This window comes from Panthera uncia, chromosome D1 (assembly GCF_023721935.1).
Source record: "Panthera uncia isolate 11264 chromosome D1, Puncia_PCG_1.0, whole genome shotgun sequence".
NCBI lineage: Eukaryota > Metazoa > Chordata > Mammalia > Carnivora > Felidae > Panthera > Panthera uncia.
In genome coordinates, this window is record NC_064808.1 from 34,937,392 (window position 1) to 34,961,030 (window position 23,639).

At 36.2% G+C, this 23,639-nt stretch overlaps 1 pseudogene; it reads left to right on the top strand.

Moving 5' to 3' along the window:
• Positions 1–12,337, top strand: part of LOC125929005 (transcription initiation factor TFIID subunit 10-like) — a 32,989-nt pseudogene extending 20,652 nt beyond the window's left edge.
• Positions 12,338–23,639: the final 11,302 nt, after the last annotated feature.

Here is a 23,639-nt window from a genome sequence, read left to right on the forward strand (position 1 = left end):
TGAGTAATAAACACAAATAGTTCAGCCAAATGTTATGTTTCTGGTAGTGACTGGATGTAGGGTATTGACACTGTAGAGAAAAAATAAAATTACACTGACTTTGTAATATTTAATTGTCTTAATGGTTGTGATTTCATCATTAGTCAGAGACCCTTAATTTTATTTCTGATCAATTACGCGTCTTCCTTTGTTACTTCACAGAGTGTCTCTGAAACATGTGTCAGATCACCATATCGTTTATTCACAAAAAAATTAGTGCATATTTGTGTGCAAAATATATCATAAGCCCCCAGGTACTTAGTAAGTATATAGTAAAATGCTAAAATGTAAGAGGATATTAGATGAGAAATTACATAATATAGAGGAAGGCCAATTTTAAGTGGTTTTTTTTTTTAATGTTTATTTATTTTTGAGAGAGAGAGAAACAGAGACAGAGCGAGCGGGTTGGGGGGGGGGCAGAGAGAAAGAGGGAGACACAGAATCCAAAGCAGGCTCCAGGCTCTCAGCTGTCAGCACAAAGACTGACCAGGGGCTTGAACCCACAGACTGTGAGATCATGACCTGAGCCGAAGTCAGATGCTTAACTGACTGAGCCACCCAGGTGCCCCAAGGAAGGCCAATTTTTAAAAAATCAAAAGAAAAAGTTCTGATCTAATTTTCTTTCAATACTCTTTGAAAACGTTTCTTATTTAGATTTTTACATTTCATTTCTTTCTTCAAAGCAGATAACAAAGAAGCAAATACTTCAAATCCTGTGTCAGTAGAAAACTTCAATACACTGCCAAGACAGAATGAATATACTCAAAGATGTAGTCTAAGTAAAAATATTAATGTGTTTTTGATGAATTGCACTACTATTAATTTTTATGGCTTAATTTGACCTAATATCAAGAATATAATTGGATAATTGGCCTAAATAAATAAGAGATAGCTTCAAGCTTTGATTCTTACTAAGAATAAATTATTTCCTAACTTTTCCATTTTTCTTCCACACAAAAAATAAACAGCTACTTCTGAGAACTATTTCATAAACAGCTGTTGTCGTATATATTATTTTTAGTGGAGTTAGTACTTATTGCAATTTTAAAACAATGATTTCAAAATGCTAATCCTTGAAATGCACTGAGAAAATTTTGAGGGCTAAATATTTGAGCATTCCATTCTCATAGAAACAGTCCTATTGTCCTTGTATAACATCAAGATGAACAGAGTCTTGACAATGTAATATATTTTCATTATACTCTTAATTACAGTTAGTTGTTAATTAAGGACACCTTATACTGAACAGCAGCCATCTGACAAGATTAAAGGGGAAATAATTGGTGTCAGTAGATAAGAACTTTGTCAATATGAGCATAGTTGTAAGTAATTTATGACATATTGAAAAATAATCATAGCATAACAAACAATTCTGGTAATAAAAACATGTTGGTTGGAAGTTGACATCAACTTGTATATTGGGAAGAAATTCTATAGCTTTGCCTATATGCCCAGTTATGACCTTGTTGAATCAATTAAATTGCAATGATGAGGCAATGAGTGGCAAAAAGTAATTTGGGTCACTGCACTGACAGAATCTCCATAGTTTTAAGTTCTCCTTGAAAGTTAGTTTGGCCAACACAATGGATATGATAGTTTTCATCTTGAATTAAATGTCATTTTGGCTTCAAAAATTAGTTGACTTGAGTTTTTTGCAAAGGTTCAGAACATGATATGGCGTAAGAACTTTCTTGATCCCAGTAGAGGGAAGAAAAGGAGTAAGCAGATGTTAGATAAGTTTTAATGTATTTTCATAAAAATGGAAGAACTGAACTTAAGGCATGGTTTAAGTCTGTTAGCTGGTTGTAGAAATTTTGCAGGTTCTCAAGACCTCAATAATAAGAATTAATAGATTTTTATTTCAAGAATTTCTAATTATATGACTCAGCTATCAGCTCATGCTGCTGCTTTCTATTTCATTACCAACCTGTTTATAATTTATTATATTAGATTCAACTTGATCTAGGCTCAAGATTACTTTGTGACAGACATACTTTTTCCACCTTGGCTGATGATAACTGGCCAGCTCTCTCTAAGGGGCTCTTAGTTCCAATTACCGAGATCAGATGTGATAAGCCAAAATTACACTTTTATTAGATTCAGTGGGTTATAAATCACTCTTTAAAGCCCAAACCATTGTTCTGTACTTTCCGTTCCTTTATAGTGACTAGAAAATGGTGATGACCAGAGGAAGTTTAGGTGTCATTGGATGAAAAATATGGCAGAACTTCTCCCTTGGCCCTCAACCAGTCACTTCTGGGTGGTTACATAAAGAAGAAATAAAATTTCATACTGTTTAACCATATTTTTGCAGGTCTGGAGGAGGTAGCTTGATAATTTACACTATCTAATTCAGAGAATTTACACTATAGCTAGAAGCGAAATACTGATATAACAACAACCACAAAAACTAAAATGTGTGCCCTTCACTTTAGTATCAGAGAATAGGTGATAAAGAAACACACAAAACAAGTGACCTCTAAGTACCAAGGTAAAACCACTAAGTGTTGAGGTAAAACAATTTAGTAAAACCACCCTGTGCTATAACTTGAAAGGCATTTATGCGGTCACAACTATTAAAGACTATTACTCTAAGGAAACAGTTAGACAAAGGTAGACTTATAGGACAGATGGAATGAAATCAAGTTTCCACAAGGAAGAATCACTCTCTATATTCTTATGAATAAGAGTTCTAAAAACCTCATTGGCTGGACTTCTGCTTATAACTATTCTTATTCCATATTAAACAGTACTTAAATTTCACCAGAATTTACTATTTACCACAATAACACATTGAGGCATTCAGAGCAAGTAATATTCCTATTTTCACAAATGCAGTTACAATTGGTCAAGGTATAGTTCCTACTAATGTCATATTCAAGATGAGACCTTGTGTTTGTGACTCTTAGTTCAATGTTCTTCCAATAATTGTACATTATAACATAAGGACTCAATTATTTTTATTAGCCATCCTATGGTTTCCGGCATAAATATTTAATTAATCAGTGTCTACATTTGGACATCTGTCTGTAACATGTTAATATCCACTAGAGAGCATCCAAGTACAAAAAGCACTGACAGCTAAGTAGACAAATTATCTCAGCCAGTTGATGTCAGTCATTGTCTGTCTTTAGCCAACATCGTTCTGCCTTGATGCGCACATATGAACTAAAAAGACCTAGTTATAGGAATGGAGGCTACACATAAGCCCAATATCAGGGACTCTACTTCCCAAGACTAATCTAATCATCATTATTGCCTAATGTCTGAAATGCCAGCAACAGAGAGCCTTGTGAAGTCTTCATATGATATCATATCTTTTTATTTTTCCTTTTCTTTTTTTTAAATATTTTTAACTTTGAGAGAGAGAGTGTGAGAGGAGGAGGGGCAGAGAGAGAGGGAGACACAGAATCTGAAGCAGGCTCCAGGTTCTGAGCTGTCAGCACAGAGCCCAAGGTGGGGCTCGAACCCATGAGCCGTGAGATTATGACCTGAGCCAAAGTCAGACACTTAGCCGACTGAGCCACCCAGGTGCCTCCATGTGATATCATTTCTTGACTAGACCAAGTGGAAAGTTGATTTCTCTAGGGCCCTTCCTTGGAAAGAACAGAATTACAAAAAACAAAAAAACCAAAAAACACCACACACACACACACACACACACACACACACACACGCACACTTATTCTGGGTAATGGATTTGTTTTTTCTATCCCCTGGACTTTGACCTCCAATTTCTGAAGGCTTACCCACTACTTGATGCACTGGAATGGGATCCCACATCACCTCGCAGGAGACTAGGGCACTCACTTTCAGCAAAGAAGGTGTGGTTTGGGATTATGATTGGGAGATCCATTTTTCATATTGCATTCATCACCTGATAGATTGTTGGGACAGCCTGCTGAAAGCACAGCTGATTTTCCCCTTTAGGGTGATACTCTGAAAGGATAAGATACTATCCTTCAGGACTCTGACTATATATTCAATACCAAAAAAATGTTACCCAGTAGAAAAAATACACTCACATTTAGAAACCAAGTGAGGAAGCTGAATGGTCTCATTATCATTCCTGATGACCTAAGAGGGATTTGATGCTTTCTGTCTCCACAACTCTGGACACTGTAGGATCAGAAATCCTGATCTTTAGAAGGAAATTACTTTCACATAGGATACATAAAAGTATCTTATGTAACTATAATTACAAAATTCAGGGGCGTCCAGGTGGCTCAGTTAGTTAAGCATCCAACTCTTGATATCAGCTCAGGTCAAGATGTCATGGTTTGTGAGTTCAAGTCCTGCCTCTGACTATATTGACAATGCAGACCATGCTTGGGATTCTCTCTCTCCTCTCTCTCTGCCCCTCCTCAGCTTGTGTTCTCTCTCTCTCTCTCAAAATAAATAAACTTAAAATAAATAAATAAATAAATAAAATAAAATAAAATAAAATAAAATAAAATAAAATAAAATCAGATGATTCCTGAGCATATAGGGTGCCTTTTGTTTCCAGGACCTCTACACAAGAAGAGGAATTACTCCCCAGGCAATGGTAATGGACCCCAACAATTATGAGAATGTAGCGCTGCTGTTACACGAGACACAGAAAAAAATGCATGTTAAACTTGGTTGTTCCATTTGGATGCTTCTTACTACACTTTTGACCAATTATAACTATAAACATATAACAACAGCCATTTTCTGAGAAGAGCAGAGGATCCGGGCTCAGACTCCTTTGAAAGCAGGGTCTAGGTAACTTCGCCATGCAAGATACTAAGGCCACAGAGATAGTAGCTCAGATTGTTGGGAAATTAGAAATCGATAGTGAAAGAGGGAGACAGTAAGCATCATTTTTAGCCCTGAGACCAGCTGTAATTTGTCCAATTAATGTCTATTTTGTATGGTTCTCCTCAGAAAGAAAGGTCCATTTGCATCCTTGAGCAGCAGCTCTCTTAATGAATATGGAAAAGTCAATAAAAAATGCCAGATCTTTCCAAGCCAGGTTTGCTGCCCAGCTGCAGTTTGTGAGGTCAGCAGACAGCCTCCAATTTCCAGATCTTTAAAGTCTGCCTCACCTGCAGACAGCTACCTTGTTTGGGGGAAGCCACATCCAGTGACAGAGGGTCAGGATAGATAAGCCCAGCCATTTCAGCTTCTGTAGTACACACTAATAGGCAATGCTCATTGCAGAGGACTCCATCAAATTACTCATGGTGTTGACAGCCCTGCATTGCAATTAAACTTTTTTCTCTCATCAGCCTTATTGGTCCACCTTCCGTTTACACAATTTCATCTCTGGGGCACCTGGGTGGCTCAGTTGGTTGAGCGTTCGAGTTCGGCTCAGGTCATGATCACATGGTTCGTGGGTTTAAGCCCTGTGCTGGGCTCTGTGCTGACAGCTTAGAGCCTGGAGACTGCTTCAGATTCTGTGTCTCCCTCTTTCTCTGCCCCTCCCCCACTCATGCTCTTTCTCTCTGTTTCTCAAAAATAAATAAACATTAAAAAATGTAAAAAATATATATATATATAACTGTTCATCTCTAATAAGCTTTTTGTACCTGTATGCATCTGGAGAACCCAATGACATGACTAATAGTATTTCTGCCCCCACTCACCATTAACTACTCCCCTCCACAGTTTTCTTTATTATGAAGTTGCTCAGAAAACAGAAACAAAACTTTGAAGAATCATCCTTGGTGACTTTCTTCCTCTCATACTCCGAAAATATTTGGTTTGCTATCTCTTCAAAATTATCCACAATCTTACCGCTGATAATTCTTTCCAAAAGTATAATATCAGTCCAAGTTACAACCATCTCTTGCCTAGATTATTATAGTAGCCTCCTAACTAGTTTCTCTGCACTGACACAATAAAAATAGTGATCAGTTCACAATATAACTTAGATCTTGCCACTTTTCGGCTGAAAACCCTGCAATCAAGGTAATCAAAAAATGGGACAATGCTGCAGAAAATTTGGCCTTTCATTATTGGCTTAGTCTACCACATTATTTTATGTTCTGATAACTAAAGTTGCATTTGTGTAACGAAACTCAAATTGAACACACAGATGCATAATGTGGGGGGAGGGAGGGGATATAGTCATAGAGATCAAATAGAGTAGTAGATATAGATACTTGCTAATTCATTGGCCCAGCTTCAGAAGTGACCCCTTTATAACCTGAAAAGCAAAGACTGTAATTCTTCATTTTACAGTTATTAGTTCTCCAAAAATCATTATTTCCCAGGTTAAAATCCTTGTAGCTACCTTAGAATTAAAAAAAAAAAGTATCTTAAAGATTTCACAGAGGAAGTTCATTAGTCCTAGAAGTTAAATGCCACCTGAAAGCTCACAATATAATTTAGAATGAGATCCAGAATTAAATCAGAATTGATGATTTCCATTAGGCAACACCTTGTCTTCAGGCATACAGCCCAAATTAACATTGGATGGAACAAATGACTTATCTGTTCAGATTGACCTCTACCACCATGGACCATATACTTAAATTGATAGTTTTCCCCAAAGACCCTAAGTCTTCATGTACTTTATTCTCATTTGTGAACATCACTGTATAATATCCAAATATGAAGTCAAATTTTAAAAATGAATGTAAGGAATAAAACTTTCAATAATAGCAAGAGCTTGAACTAGAGACCATAAAGAATCCATGGTGAATAGAGTCTTCATTATTATATATCATTTGTGGCTATGAAATTGATTGACAAGTTGAACAAAAGATTATTTTGGCTATATCAATTTGATCATCTTTCTTTCTGAAAGCATTTTCTATACTCTACCCTAAAGTAATAAGGTCACTAGAGGCTCTGATCTGGAATCAGTACAGCTCATTCATCACATTTAGCCCTTTAGTCTACCCAGATGTAAAATGATGTAGTTCAAACATGGGAATGATGATGTTTTCATTTGTTTAAATGAAATTCATGCTAAAACAATTGGTGATAATAATGATACAAAAAAGAAGATGAAGGGGGGATCAGAAGAAACAAAAGGGGAGGGAGAAAGAGGAGTAATATTCATTTTATTTTTATTTTTTAATTTTTTGTTTACTTATTTTGAGAGAGACAGAGCGAGTGGGGGAGGGGCAGAGAGAGGGAGAGAGAAAGGATGCCAAGTAGGCGCAGCACTGTCTGTGCAGAGCCTAACGCGGGGGCTCAAACTCAGGAAACTGTGAGATCATGACCTGAGCTTAAACCAAGAGTCAGGCTCTCAACCAACTGAGCCACCCAGGTGCCCCAACACTTTAAAGACTGGTTCCCACCATGAGCCATATTCAATGGTAAATATTGCAAATAGAGCACATCTAGTATTCACAATAAACTTACTTCTAATAACTTCATTTTAGAGATGAAAAAAATAAGGATCAGGGACTTTTAAAGTAACTTTTCAAAGTCAAAATGACATTAAGTGTCAAAAACCAGAATTCAAACACATAACAGCTTATTTTCTAAAGCAACTTAATTTGATCCCACACAGCTTGATTTATTCATTAGTGCATTATATTTACCCAGTATAACCTATTAAATGATAGATATTTAAGTACAAAGTGGAGGATAATGCTATAAAATGAGAATGTGTTTCTTTGAATTTTAAATCTAAGTTTAATAAAAGATCAAAACACTATAGTTGGAAAAATCTAAATTTTAACTTTACTTAAATATCAAAATTAGATGAATATATTTTATTTTCCTGTATAACCAAAAGAAAAGCATCTTTATTTATAATTTCATAAATAGTTTTTATAATTTAGCTATGAAAGAAAATCATTAATCTCAGTGTCTGAACTAATTTATCCTATGTTCTTTGTACTTTTGCTTTTTCTGAATTTATTCACCTCATTAAATTGAAACTTTAGTTTGAATTTCATTTTTTTAAGATCAAAAGCAAAACATAGACTTTGTGGATCTTGTTGACTATTTGGAAGAGAGGGCACAGATCTCAACTTACTAATGCATTCTCTAATGGCATTCCATAGTTTCAGATTATTATTGATAAAGGGTAAAATGCAAAAAAAGACTCAGATTAGATTTGCTTCATTAAATTAAAATTAGAGTTAATGAATGACTAGTTGATTGTGTTGTCATTAATTTTATCATAATCTACAGATTTATAAAAAGGAAGTTACTTTTTTCCACATTTCTGCAAATTAGGATGAGTAAATTCAGGTTAATTATCAGGTGGTGGATTGGGGGCAGTATGCATTGTGGTTTACAGAAACAGCTTCCCTTTAAGCATAGTTATTCAGAAAGAAAAATTAAACACATTTTTCAAAAGCATATTTATTCAGTAATAATAATCCTAGTAAAAAAGTATACGCAATTAAATAATTTAAAAAGTTTCAACTCTGGAGATTCTCCACTATTCAAATTAGGTTTAGTGTAACTGTAGGCTAAGGCATTCTATGTTTTGATGTGTCTACAAACAGTGAAATAGTGAGCCTATGACTCATGACGTATCTGGCTCAAGCAATTTGTCCATAAATTTCCAGCAAGATTCTTTGCCTACCTTCTGCTCTCCTAGTCTTTTTCCAAGTGACTTTTATTTTTTCAGTAATGATAAGCTAGGTGTTACTGATTACGATTTCATTGATCTCCCTCAGCTTGATCCTTGCCTAATTGAGAAAATAAAATCTTTTACTCTTATTTCCTATTTGCTTTCTCTGGAATTAACCATAGACCCACAGTAATTACAATAAATTCCAGGTCACATCTGTTTAAGCAAAATCTTTAATCCTTCACAGGCTGTCACAACTCTATACCATTTATGTTATATATATATATATATATATATATATATATATTCATTCTCATTTGAGGATTTTTGACTTCCTGGTGTTCTTTATTCTTTACCAGTCATCCATATTAAGGTGCTCAAATGGTTACTCTTGTGGAATAGGCAAGTATTATTCAAGATGGGATAAATCTGTTACAAGGTAGAAATGTATTATGTCTCCTATTATGGATTTCAACTTACTTAAAAACACACCCAATTAAATAGAGCATAATGAGATTTCTGAGTTGAATTCTGAAATGGTGTCTATACACACATAGCCATAACATTAAGGGAAGACTGCCACGTATACATAAGTCACATGTGTCATGATATTAGGGAGGCTATATATGGGCTATTTTCTACTAAATTGAGAGCATAATGTCAACATTGTTATTATATTCTGTCTACCTATTTTATTGTCTTTTATAAGTGCACTTAGAACAAATAAATATATAAGTTGTTTACCTTATTTTTTTAACCTGCAAAACTGTTTTTCTCTTTATTAGTAGAGAAGTCTCACCTTTGACTCCATTAGTCATTGGCTGACACATCACATAATTCTTATGCTTTGTCTTTTTTATTTCTCTTTCAAAATACTTACCATCAGATATGGCTTAGACTCAGATTTTTATGCCAAAATGATCTTTTTAGCAAACAATGTAATTTTCTTTAGATTATTTACATTCTCAGCTTTTCATTTATCCGTCTATGGTTTATTTTAACTACAAACTTACCAGTTATTCTTTATTATTAGAAAGGATAAAAATATCTATGAACCATTATTTTCATCTTCCTAAATTAGAATCATAATAATTAAGAAGCCATTTACTAATTGGAAACATGGAACTAAATTTCAAAGACCTTTTTTTCTCTGTGTTCCAGACTCTAAATAGTAAAAATAGCAAAGTTGAACTGAGCAGGTTCTTTAATGTTACAAATGTCACTTTCCAACTTAGTCTCTTTTTTCAACACAAATGGATAAGACCTTTTTTTTTTTTTTTAAGTTTTTAACTGCTGATTCCTTGAGTGCTTTGAAATGGAACCTGCCTATTCTGATATATCCATTTTCTTCTCCCTTATCTTTTCAGTTCTCTGGTGCATAGGAATGTGTTATTTAGCCATCAGAATCTATCATTCTGCCCCCCCCCCCACTTCTCAAGGACATGCAACTTTATGTGAAGCTGACAGTATTAATAATAAAGACAAGTTCTATTGTCATTCATTGGGTAACTACTTTATGGAGGCACAGCTAGGCATTTTGGATATATTCTTTCTAATATTCACAACAACCACACATGGTAAATTTCATGGTCTCTGTTTTATAGAAAAGTACAAAGAGGCTCCAGAGGTTATAAAACTTGCCTATGATTACATAGGTAATAATATAGACTGGATGTGAACCCAGTCCATCTGTCTCCAGGACCCATTAAATTTTCATTAAGTAGGAGCTTCATTTTCTTAGGTTATGTCTTCATTTCTGTTCTTCACTTTTACCACCCACTATCTAAATTCTAATCTTTTAAGCTACATATATCCTATTTCTCTATTTATATATCTATGTATCTATGTATCAATATACCATCTATTGGCAATCTTAAATTTATTCAGTAAAAAATGCTCACTGAAATATCTTCCTTTGGATGGGATAGAAGCTGTCTTCAGAATCAAGTTCTATAATCTGCATTTATAATTTCTTGTACCCAAATATCTGTCCCGAAAACATTGGCTGCATGTTTCCTGGACTATGGATCCATTTTCTAGATTTACTGTCTTTAATCTAAATGGTAGATTACTCTTGATTATTATCCTTGGCTACTTGCTTAGATTAAACAGAGTGCCTTAACTTTGATCCTCATGACCCTTTTCTTCAACATTTTCTTCTTGATGAAAAAGAGATTAGAATAATGACAAAGGTTTTGACTTTTATAGACAGACCTGAATTTGAACCTTAGCTTGGTAATTTATTAAGTGTATGCAAGATCCTTTATTTTACCTTATTCCAAAATTCAGCAAGTTTCTGATTCTCATTCCGATGTTATACCTACACTATGCCAACTAACATTGTTTGGCTTGGTTTTTAATTTATTTCTGAAATACAAACAAACAAAAACAGATCACCCATTTCTCCTATGCTCCAACACTGGCAACTATCAACCTGTTCTGTGTGACTTTGACCTTGCTTTTTTTGTTTAATTAATTTATCTTTAGTTTCCACATATAAGAGAGACTATATGGTATTTGTCTTTTTTTGTCTGACTTACTTCACTTAGCATAATTCCCTTGAGGTCCATCCATGTTGTAGTAAATGGCAAGATTTCATCCTTTTTTATGGTTGAATAATATTCCATTGTTTATATATACCATTCATCCATCAGTGGACACTTAGGTTACTTCATACGTTGGCTATTATAAGTAATGTTGCAATAAACATGGAGGTCCATATATCTTTTCAAGTTAGTATTTTATTTTTCTTTGGATAAATACCCAGAAGTAGAATTGCTGGATGATATGGTAGTTTTATTTCTAATTTTTGAAAAACATCCATACTGTTTTCTGTAGTGGCTGCACCAATTTACATTCCCACCAACCATGAGTGTGTTCCCCTTTCCCCACAACCTTGCCAACATTTATTATTTCTTGTCATTTTGATACTAGCCATTCTAACAGGTAAGTAAAATTTATTCCAGCGATGTAAGAGTGGTCCAATGGTTGCAAATAAATCAATGTGATACATCACATTAACAAAAGATAAAAACCATGTAACTATCTCAATAGATATAGAAAAAGCATTTGACAAAATATCAGATCCATTCATGATTTAAAACAACAACAAAAACAACAACAACAACAACAAACTCTCAACAAGAAAGTAGCAGAAAGAGAAATTAAGACAACAATCACACGTCTGTGCTGAGCTCTGCCGCTTGGGCCTCAGCAGTACTCTTAGTCTTGCCCCATGAGCACCACTGGGGAAAACAAGGCCAGCTCCACAGGGCCGGCGGGGGGGGGGGGGGGGGGGGGGGGGGAGGGGGTACCTGGGGCTGGAGCTGTGGCAGTGGGCACTTGACTGGGGTGGTGCTGGGTGCCTCCACTGTCTGCGAGGCACCGAGGTCAAGGGGGCTGGGTCTATTGGGGTTTACGTGCTGTGGAGCAAGACCCATGGAAAGGTGAAGGCAGTGATGTACAGAAGCCTGTGGTCGATTTCTTGATGCAGCTAGAGGATTACATGCCTATGATCCCAGATGCGGTGCCTAGTTACTACCTGCACGATGCTGGCTCTGAGACCTTGGACCCAGGCATAATTCGGCTCATCTCCCTAGCTGCAGCTGCCCAGAAATCCATCTCAGATATTTCCAGTGATGCCCTACAGCACTGAAAAATGAAGGGCACAGCTTCCAGCAGTTCTGGAAGCAACAGCAAGGACCGCAAGCAGCACGCTAGCCACAGAGGACTTGACCCCTGCAGTCAGCGGAGTATGGCATCGATGTGAAGAGGCCTCACTATTTCACCTGAGCCACTGGACCTAAAGGCACTTGTTTGTCCCCTTGTCCCCACACCAGCCTGTCTCCATAAAAAATTTATTGTGACACGGAAAAAATAAAAACACAATCCTGTTTAAAATTGCACCAAAAAGAATAAAATACCTAGAATAAACTTAACCAAGAAGGTGAAAGAGCTGTAATCTGAAAATTATAAAACAATGATGAAAGAAATTGAAGACAACTCAGGGAGTTTTTCATGAATCAAAAGTATGGAGATCAAAGTACACTTTGAGCTATAGAAATGTATGATGCCATCTTATTAATAAAATGGAATAATAAATGTATCATTGATACGAAGCCTGCATTAGTTTAGAAGCAGCGACTTGGTGTCCGGTCTGGAATTTCAAAGTCTGAACAACTTTTTGAGATCACTTAGCACGGCTGATTTTCTCATTTGTGTTATTAGAGATTTGGGCACTATGAGATTATTATTCAAATTAACCCAGAAAATAAGCCAAGAATTTGGTTCTTCAAACCCTTAGCCCAGTTCACTCTCTAGAATATTCCCTTTAATTCATAAAAGTCTGTAAAACATTATTTCTCTTCAGTGGGCGTGGTGATCACACACACATCTGAATAATGAAAACCAAGTTTTTACAAATAGGGTGATGTTATTTCTTGCTGTTTTTCAATATCTTCTGCTACATAAAACTGGTCTCCAATCTTCAAACTAATTTTTAATTTTCTTCCCTCGATTATTTGTGTTTTACTTTTTTTTGGGGGGGGGTGTCTTTTTTTCCTCCTGAAGGAAAAATTAGTATGAGATCAGTGATATAATATATACTTTTATACCTATGAATATTACCGGTTATTTATTGATTCTAGCTGAGATTTAGAGCACATATAGAATAAAAGTAATATGAATAAAAATAATTATAATAAGTTACAACTGTGCAGTGACCCTTGAACAACACAGGGCTTAGGAGCACCAACACCCCTATGCAGTCAAAAATCCACATATAACTTTTGATTCCCCCAAAACTTAACTGCTAATAGCCTACTATTGACCAGAAGCCTTACTGATAACATAAACAGTTGATTAACATATATTTTATATGTTATATGTATTATATACTGTATTCTTACAATAAAATAAGTTAGAGAAAATAAAATGTTATTAAGAAAATCATAAGGAAGATGGGGCACCTAGGTGGTTCAGTCAATTAAGACTTGATTTTAGCTCAGGTCATGCTCTCACAGTTTTTGAGTTCGAGTCCCACACTGGACTCTGCACTGACAGTGGGGAGCCTACTTGGGATCCTCTCTCTTCCTCTTTCACTCTGCCTCTCCTCCCTTACTCTTCCTCTTTCAAAAATAAATAAATAAACTTAAAAAAAGAAAATTAAAGGAAGATAAAAATATATTTATAGTACTATACTGTATTTGTCGAAAAAAATCTGTGTATAAGTGGACCTGACTGTTCAAACCTGCGTTCAAGTGTCAACCTTATGTAGAATTTTTACCTCTTACAAAGCACTCTGATGAATTGCATCACGTCTAATTCTCATAGCAGCTATGTAGTTAGAATTTATTGCTTGCATTTTATCAATCAAGGAAGTAAAGCTTGAAGAATGCTTTACTCAGCACAGATCTCACACTTAACTAATGGCAGTGATGAGACACCAGATCTCTGACTAAAGACTGAGCACTTTCTAGGACACTCCATCACCGATTTTTCAGTATCTTAGTATGTGTACACCCTTTTTTCTCACATACACAAGTCTCCTATGCAGTTTGGACTCACACACGTGAATTTAGTTGGCAAGACACAGAATAGTGCAGAGAACTGAACTAACTATATTGTGATCATATAAATGCAGCCCAATCCTCCTCTCCAAGCAACATCAATATTAGCCACCACATAATCTATATCCTGTTAATTACAACATGACTTGGTCACTGCAGACAGCACTGAAATACAGTGACTGTAACCATATTCTGTTAACTACAAATGGTTAATGATCCAAACTCCTTACTCTACTGTCCTAAGGGTTCTCCAGAGATCCATTTCCTTCCACAAACCATGGCCTTGCCTTCAGATACTGAGACCAATTATTTTTTTTTATTTTCTCTAATGTAGCATAACTCTGTCTTTTGACTACAAGTTTTAATTTAGGAAACAGCTAGAATTCATTTGGCATTCAGTCTGATGATGAAAGTTGATGACCAAATACAATCATATGTTCTTAATTTCATGTTGTCACTAAAAACAAACAAACAAAAAAATAATAAAGTAAATAAATACATAAATAAATAAAAGTCTTCTCAGATGTATCCCATAAAATCCACAAAGAATGACTGAAATAATTTAAGAGCTCTCTTGACCAATTTCCCTTAAAACATTTGCTAGCAAGTCATTAATAAAGGTCTTGGTAAAAATTCAGAACATTCTATTGAATTGCATTTTTTCTTTCATTTACTAATTTTAAGATGTTTAATGTCATCATTATTTGGGAAGACAAAACTCTGCCTCTGGCCTGATATTAAATCAAGCACAATGTAAAAATGTCCTCTAAAAACAAAGCCAATTTCCCAAATATGAAAGTCCACAAAAAGAGTGTTTTTGTTTAAAACATATTTTTCTTGGTACTGCATTGACACAAACATAAAAGTACTTCAAGAAATTTTCTGAGTAATTCCAATTTTTGGCTAGTTTTGTCTTTGATGCCAGTTTCTTTAATTACTTTCAAGGTCTTGCAAATCATTTCAACCAGAAGATGGTGTCAGGAATCCCCTAAATTCCCTTTGAGATTGAGGGTGATTAGAAAAGTAGAATGAACAATGAGAATCAACGCAGAAACTTCAAATGGAAAAAGAAGGTCTTTCCTCTTTAAACCACATTGATGGGCTGTGGAAGCCTTCATCCTGCTCCAGTTGGATGCTATCTCCCTCAACTTCATTAGGAGACATGACACGAAGAAGTTTCCTAGGGTTTGAAGTATAGATAGGAAAAATAACCTGCATTTTCAGTTTCTGGAAGAGACATCATAACACATTTCTCCACAGCAATGGTCAGCATTGATCAAACCAGTAACAGCAATGCAGGAAATACATATAGAATAGATAGGCTTATTTCATCAGAGGCAAGCCTTCTCAACACATATGTATCATTGTCAAAAAAGTGTGAGGGGTAGAAGCTTCACCTACTGCAGAGAGAGCTGTTTCATCACTAGAGACAATGGGTCCTCATTATCATCATTAATCATCATCATAATCATTGTTTTGTCTTCAGGACTAACGTTTGCTGGACATGTGCTATATTCTAGGCAGTGTTCTGAGTACATACACTAATTCATTTAATTGTCACAACATTTACATGAGGTACACAATATATTATTTCCATATCAGAGAAGGGGAAGTGAGAGGTGAAAGAAGGAAATTAACATGCAGAGGTTTCCATAGATTGTAATTAGTTGCATTCAGCACTCAAGATATGCCATCTGACTTGAGAGTTTACCTCTTGATAACTAAAATCTATTGTCTCCCTGTAATGGCTCTGGAATCAGACAGAAGTGGGTTACATTATTAAATTCATCTTTCACTCGTTTGGAGACTATGGTCAAGTAACAAACATACTAAGTCCCATTTTCGTCCTCCGGAAAGTGAGCAAATGATAATAGCTATTTCACAAAGATGTGAACTTTAAACAAAAGAATGATGATAATGTTTCTGGAAGTGAGACTTATCCTTAAGATACCAAAATAATACTTTAGTAATTAGTGTTATGTGTGTGCATGTGTATACAGGGATGTGTGTGTGTGTGTGCGTGTGTGTGTGTGTGTGAATGTGACAAGAAGTATTAATCAAATTTGATGTTCCCTCAGAGAGTAATTTAGCACTCTGAAAATCTTGCTGATTAATCAGCGGTCAAGAAGACTTTTAATCTAAGTGCTTAATTAATTTAGCTAATGGCATAAACAATACCAGAGGACATAAGAAGTGAGGCGGCTCAGATTTTTGGTGCTCTTCATTCTGCTGCATTTCTCCTTTTTGGTCTTGCTTCCCATTCCTTATTCTCCCATGTTCTTTTTATTCTACTTTTATTGTAAGGAAAAAGAAGATTAGTCAGAGTTGGAATCTGGGAAGCAATGGACAAGTCAAGTGCATTCCCCACCCCATCTCTATACACACACTTAAAGCCCTGAGGTAATAACCCTGAAACATTTGCAGAGATGTTATAGTAAAGGAGCTTGAGGAATCCTCCTGCCTTGTATGACATACAAGACTCCTTGATTCTCTATCACATCATATTATTCTGCAATATCTGCTTCACACTATCAATTTGACAACGATTCAAAAGCCAATCACATCTATGATGTCATGTTATCACCAAAACCTGCTCAATGGCTCGAACTCAGGACAACAAGTTCAGGCAAGGGTTATTAAATTCACTAGAACAACATAAATGGGAAAAGGGTGGGTAGATATTCAACTTTAGCATTTTCCATTCAACCCATCAGTGACTCTGGGAATGTTACATGTACTTTGCTTTTCTGAGAGTATTCTTAGATATCTGGAGTTCCTCCGGGTACAAGAATGAGTAGTGACTGTAAGGCTATGCGTCTTGCCTTTTCGACGTTTTGACAATCATGTAAATTATTCCAATAGTACAAGTTGGAAGTTCCTAAATTATGAGATTAATAGGGAATAAATGGGATTTCCCCAAAAAATTCTCCATGAGAAAATTTCTAATTTTAGCATTGCTTTTCCTGAAATACTTCCCACCCACTGCCCCTTTTCTAAAGGTTTGTTCTGTCAAATATTTTTTTTAGTTAAATCTATTTTGTGGTTATAGGTTTACTAGCAAATATGTCACTTAAAGCCAATTATGTATTCTGTATGTATTTACTCCCACAATCAATACGATTGGTAGCAAAAGGGCTAGGTGGATCTATTGAGGTTCTTCTGGGTTTCAGGCTAGTTCCTAAAGGTAATTTTTTTAGTCTAAGTCTAATATACAAATTTGCCAGAAGGACATTTCTTTATAAGCTTATTTATCCTGAATAATTATGTAGCATAAGAAAATATCAGCCTACCAAATCAATGTAAAACTTATCAAATCAAAGAGGTACTGGTGAAAGAATTTTTAGAAATATCTTTTCTTAATCATGGCTGGTAAGTGAATTAGTTACATCTGCACTTTAGAATAGAGCTGTCTGCCTCCAAAGAGCTCATCTTCTGTGCTTTCAAATTTCCTTGACACGCTACTAAAGTTACCTTTCATTCAAAGCTTCCAGTCGTCGTGTGCTTATTAATAATAATTACCATTTGTAGGTTTCTTACTATGATCCCGAAACTATGTGTTACAGGCTGAATTGTGTCCCTCCAAAATTCATAAGTGAAAGTCTTAACCCCCAGTGTGACCATATGTGAAGGTGGGGTCGTCAGGAAGTAGTTAAGGTTAAATGAGCTTTAATCCAATAGGACCAATGTCCTTAAAAGAAAAGCAAGAGATACCAGGGATGCTACATATAGAGGAAGGCCATGTGAGGACACAGTAAGAAGATGGTTGTCTATAAGCTAGAAAGGGCGTCTTACCTGAAACCAACCAGGCTAACACTTCATACTTTGCCCAAAGAACCATAAGCAAATAAATTCCTGTTGTCTAAGCCTTCTAGTTTGTAGTATTTTGTTAGGGCCAACCTAGCCAACTAATACGTTCTAATACTGAAGAAAGTATATGATTACTACCAGCTTTTTGATTATGAGGCTTAGAAATGTGAAGTAAAGTTACCAGAATCACACAACTAATGAAGGACACATCTGGACAACTCTTACCACTGCATGAGAGAGGACTAGAAAAGCATGTCTTTGGATGTTTAGTAATAGGAATTGACCAAGATGGCCTTAATATTCCCCTCAGCCTGACTAAACTTTGGACAGCTTTCTTCCTGACAATCGGCCTTTGACCTCTCTTTTCTTTCTTTTTTTTTTTTTTTAACATTTATTTATTTTTGAAACAGAGAGAGAGCATGAACAGGGGAGGGTCAGAGAAAGAGGGAGACACAGAATCCGAAACAGGCTCCAGGCTCCGAGCTGTCAGCACAGAGCCCGACGCGGGGCTCAAACCCACGGACCGTGAGATCATGACCTGAGCCGAAGTCGGACGCCCAACCGACTGAGCCACCCAGGCGCCCCTGACCTCTCTTTTCTTAGAGCATTTACTTTAGAAAGTTTGCAATTGTATATTATGTACACATTATTTGAAATGTGTATGTAAGTCTTCTCCCAGACTCTTACCAGTTTTATAATCAAGGAAATGTCTTTCTCAACGACTTGGGAACCACCTTTTTGAAATGTGAACGTTGAAAGAAATAGTGCCCCTACCTCCCAGTCTTCGTGGAAGGTGGGAACCTAATCTAAATAGACATCAAGGAGCAATCACACATGGCCTAATGAGAAAAACAACTGCCAACACAGGAGTAAGTGTGCTCTCACTAATGTCATCCAGGACTTTTCCACTTGCTCACCCCCACACTTAAGAACGCTCCCAGAGTTGAGTTCACTCTTTCTCCTTTTTACACTAGTTTTGTATAAAGGCTTCTGCCTGCTTAACTATCCAGTGCAAATTTTGCTCTGACAGACTTTAAAAGGACCCAGACACCAAATATCTAGCATGGGATGTCAGCAGAATTTAACTTCTTAAAATCTATGTAGAGGAGAGTGACAAAATGGAAGCGTCTAAGATGCAGAAACCTGGAAATGGGTGCTCAGAGGCTGTCAGGAGTAATCATTTAGGTATTTGGGTCATTGAAAAGCAGAGCAGGAAACACCCAGTTTTTAAAATGTGTGTCTCAGTTTAAGTTCCCCAGAGGTATACCCCAAGGCAAGGACTCAAGCGCAAGTAGCTTGTGTAAAGATGTGAAAGAAACACCAGTGGTAGAGAATTGAGGCTAAGAGAAAAGGCAGCCAATAAAGACAACCTTTTCAAGCCAGCTACTATTGCCAGTGGATGGAGGCTAATCTCTCATGAGAAACTTTGGAAATCAGTGTAAAACGCACCACACAAAATGTGAGGGGCCTGGGATATTTGTGCACCAGCTCTGGTAGGCACTGAAGATCGAGGTTATTAATCACAAGCATTTCTTTCCTGCCGGGGAAGCAGCCAAAACTCTCAAGTGGCCCCCAACCACAGGGAGTTCTATAATGAAGTGTCCAAACGCTTCTTTCCATTTCCATCATGTATTCCTTCTGAAGGATATTAAAGCAGTGCTGTTGGTTCCCCAGTGTATTGAATATACTTTTAAATAAAATGGGCAGTGCTGTTTCTTGCTGTTTTACTTACCAAGGCTTCTCCCAGATCCTAATAAATATATCACCTCAAGGACAAAATATTAAGGAGACAAATTTTTCTAAGTCAAAAGTTTTCCAGGAGTTTCTGTGTTGTCATAAAAGTATTATGGTTTAACCTAGAGACAAAAAGAGCTTCTTAGAACTATTTTATTTCTACTAGGAGGAAAATTGATGTCTGTTTTAGTACCTTGGACACACTATACCTTTTGGATGCAGGAAAGGCAAATCCTTAATAACACATATACTGCCATTAACAAGAGTTCATACTCCTAAGGCGTTAAGAATGACTCAGAAGGTGAAGATGAAGCATAATGCTATTTAGCACATGAAAATATTCCAATTTCAGCTCTCTTGCTTACTGTCTCAAAGACCTTGAAGCTAACAAAAATACCTTAAAGCTAACAAATTATTTTGTCAGAAAGAATCATATACATACACACACCTACATATACATGAATACCCCATACATTACCTACGCATATACAATATATTTTTTTCTTAGACAAGAATCTTAGGTTATTTTTCTGTAAAATGGGGACAGGAAAATCTTACCCTGCCAGACTGTTGTTATGGAAAAGAACTAACACAATTTTATTGCACCGTGAGTTATCATTTCCACATCCCTACCTATCACAGCCTCTGACACAAACTTACCCCCAGATGACAAGGATATCCTTTCTTCCTTGTCCATACTTCATCACTTCATCAGCCACTTTTAATGAAGTCTTGTCTTCCTTGGCTTTCAGTACATTTAGGAGTGTTTTGTTTGTTTGTTTGTTTGTTTATTTGTTTGTTTTTGCTGATTTTGTTTTTTATATTTATAGAAATAGATGAAATAAAAGCATCACAGTCCATTTTTAAGGTAGGGGAGAAATTGGGGCACCTGGGTGGTTCAGTCAGTGAGATGTCTGACTCCAGCTCAGGTCATGATCTCACGGTTCGTGGGTTCGAGCCACGTGTCAGGCTCTGTGCTCACAGCTCAGAGCCTGGAGCTTGCTTTGGATTCTGTGTCTTCCTGTCGTCTCTCTGCCCCTTCCCAACTTGTGCTCTGTCCCTCTGTCTCACTCCCAAAAATAAATAAACATTAACAAAATTTAAATAGAGGAGAAGTAAATAATAGAGGCAACATGTGTGTACTCACTAGCTTACTAGCATACTTTGTTTCAAAGTGTTAAGCTCACTGCTGATTATTTTTCACCAAAAGATAAAACAGTTAATAACTTCTTTTCTTTTTTTAAATTTTTCCGTGAAAGGAGACAAGCTACAGAGTTTTGTTCAAGGTAAAATAGTTGGGTTTACTCAGGAGAAACCCAATTTAAAAGGAATTACATAGATAAAAGGCAAAAATAAGAACTTAACCCAATGTCTCAAATTCTTCAGTAGATGATATTGACATTTTTCTTTTGGAAAACGTAAAGAAATAAAATAATATAGTGATTACATTATCATATCTTCCTGATGCTGCAATAGCAGAATGGAGCCCAGAACTTATCTTTTCCAGGCTAGGAATATCAGCCTTAAACCTGCATATGCTTGCAAACATAAAGCTGACCATAGAGTAGCTAATTTCTGAGTAATTGCCAACCTTTCTTTTTCTTTAACTGAAGTAGCCTATAGCCATTTGCTTTATAGAATTCAGAATTTGGGAATTATAGTTAAGAGCTGTCAAGAAATCAAAGGAGAGGGGCCCCTTGTTTGTTCAGTTGGTTAAGCATTGGACTACAGCTCAGGTGGTGACCTCACAGTTCACGAATTCAAACCCTGCTTGGGACTCTCTGCCATCAACGCAAAGCCCACTTCAGATCCTCTGTCTCCCTCTCTCTCTGCCCCTCCCCTGCTCGCACTCTGTCTCCGAAAAATAAACATTTTGAAAACTTAAAAAAAAGAGATCAAAGGAGAAAAGCAATCAGTACTAAGAAAAAAAAGTGATTAATTTTATTTAGAAATTAATCAAAACCAATATTGAAAGTTGGCAATTTTATATGGTTCAACCTTATAGATAAAATAGACATACAACTTTTCATGGATCCATGCAAAGACAGCAACCATTCTTCTATGATGAGGATTCTTAAAAATGTACAAAAAATGTACAAAATTCTAGGTCATTTTAGTAAGTATAAAATGCATAGCTTTTCATTCATTCAATAAATATATATTGAGTAACTACATGTACAAGACCATTAAGAAAACAGGTAATATCCCTGTCTTTATGGTTCTTAAATTCTATCATGCAAAAAATAAATAAGAAAAATAAATAAAATGCATATTACCTATTATACATAACAATAAGAGCTAAGGGGAAAAATAAAGTAGGGAAGGAAGATATTGTATATAAGAGTAATAGTTCCAATTTTTTTTCATTTTACTTCTTAATTTTTAAATGTTTATTTATTTTTGAAAGAGAGACCAACGTTGAGAGGTGGAAGGGCAGAGAGAGAGGGAGACACAGAATCTGAAGCAGGCTCCAGGCTCTGAGCTGCCAGCACAGAACCTGACACAGGACTCATACCCATGAACTGTAAGATCATGACTTGAGCAGAAGTTGGATGCCTAACCGACTGAGCCACCCAGGTACCCCATAATGGTTCCAATTTTAAAACAGGTAGTTTGGGAAAGCCTCAAAGAAAAGTGAAGACCTAAGAGATATAATGGATGAAATCATGTAAAAGTCTGTAAGGTGTGATTTCAGCAAGATTGGACCATGAGTGCAAAGGCACTGAGGCAGGAGTTTGCCTCATATATGAAGAAGTCAAGTGTGGACAGAAAGGAATGGGCTATAAGGAATGTAGGAGGAGGAAATTCATATGGTAGGACCAGATTAAATTGTGTTGTAACTACTTTGATTTGTATTTCAAATGAGAAGTAAAGGCACCAGAGGGATTAAGTGAAAGAATAATATAGCGTCGATTATCACAGAGTAACTCTGACTATTATGGTGGGAATAGATTTTGGAGGCAAAATACACAGTCAGGATGACAAGTTGGAAGGCTGTTCCAATGTTTTCAGACAAGAGCATTGATGGTTCGGCCTGGTAAGTTAGTGGATGTGGGAAGAGTAAATGGAATAGCTATTTGATTATAAATGTAGCTACAGGATTTCATCAGAGACCCAATTTGGGACCTCAGAAAAGCTGAGGCATTAAGAATGATTCCAAGATTTGGCCTGACCAACAGAAGAACAGAGTTTCAATTAACTAGTTGTACAAGACTGTAGGAGGAGCAAAATTGGAATAGAAAGAATATACGTAACTCAAGTTGTGAATATACTGACCTTGAGAGACCTATTCGTCAGCCAAGAATTGCAAAAACAGTTTCTTATGTGGGTCTGGCATCCAGGGAAAAGGACTGCATTTGACATACATATTCATCAGCAGAGACTAAATGAGATGGCCTAGATATAAAATTATAAAATATAAAATTGTATGGGACAAATAGAATATTGGATAATACATAACATAAAGGCGTTTTTACATAGGAAACATTTCTGCCAAACGTGTTGTGCCTATTTCTTTGATATTGGATCTCACCTTGAGATTCCTATTGATGGAAAAGCACAGGTCAGAAGAAAAGCCTACAAAGAATAAGAATAAACTGCCTACCTTGGAAAAAATACCTCTTCAATTCCCCTTTTCACTTCTAAGCTCATTGCTCACAGCAGACTAAGACTCTAAGAACTCAAGCTATATCAAGTATCAATAAACTGCAATTTACATCCTGTCATGCAGCCATTCGGTGGTTGCTCTTACATGCACCTAGCTGACTTCAGAGCTGAGCTTCTATTTTGAGCAATCCAATGAGTCATTTAACCTTTTTATACCTTTTAAAAATAGTGATAAATTATTCTTTGGCCTACTTCATGGTGGCGAAGTAACGATCTGCGAGGTCACATCTGCAGGGCAATTTAAATGTCTCACAATAAAAGGATGTTGGATGTTTTCAAAGAGAGTTGCTGGACTTTCTGGCCCAGAATCTAAAGAATAA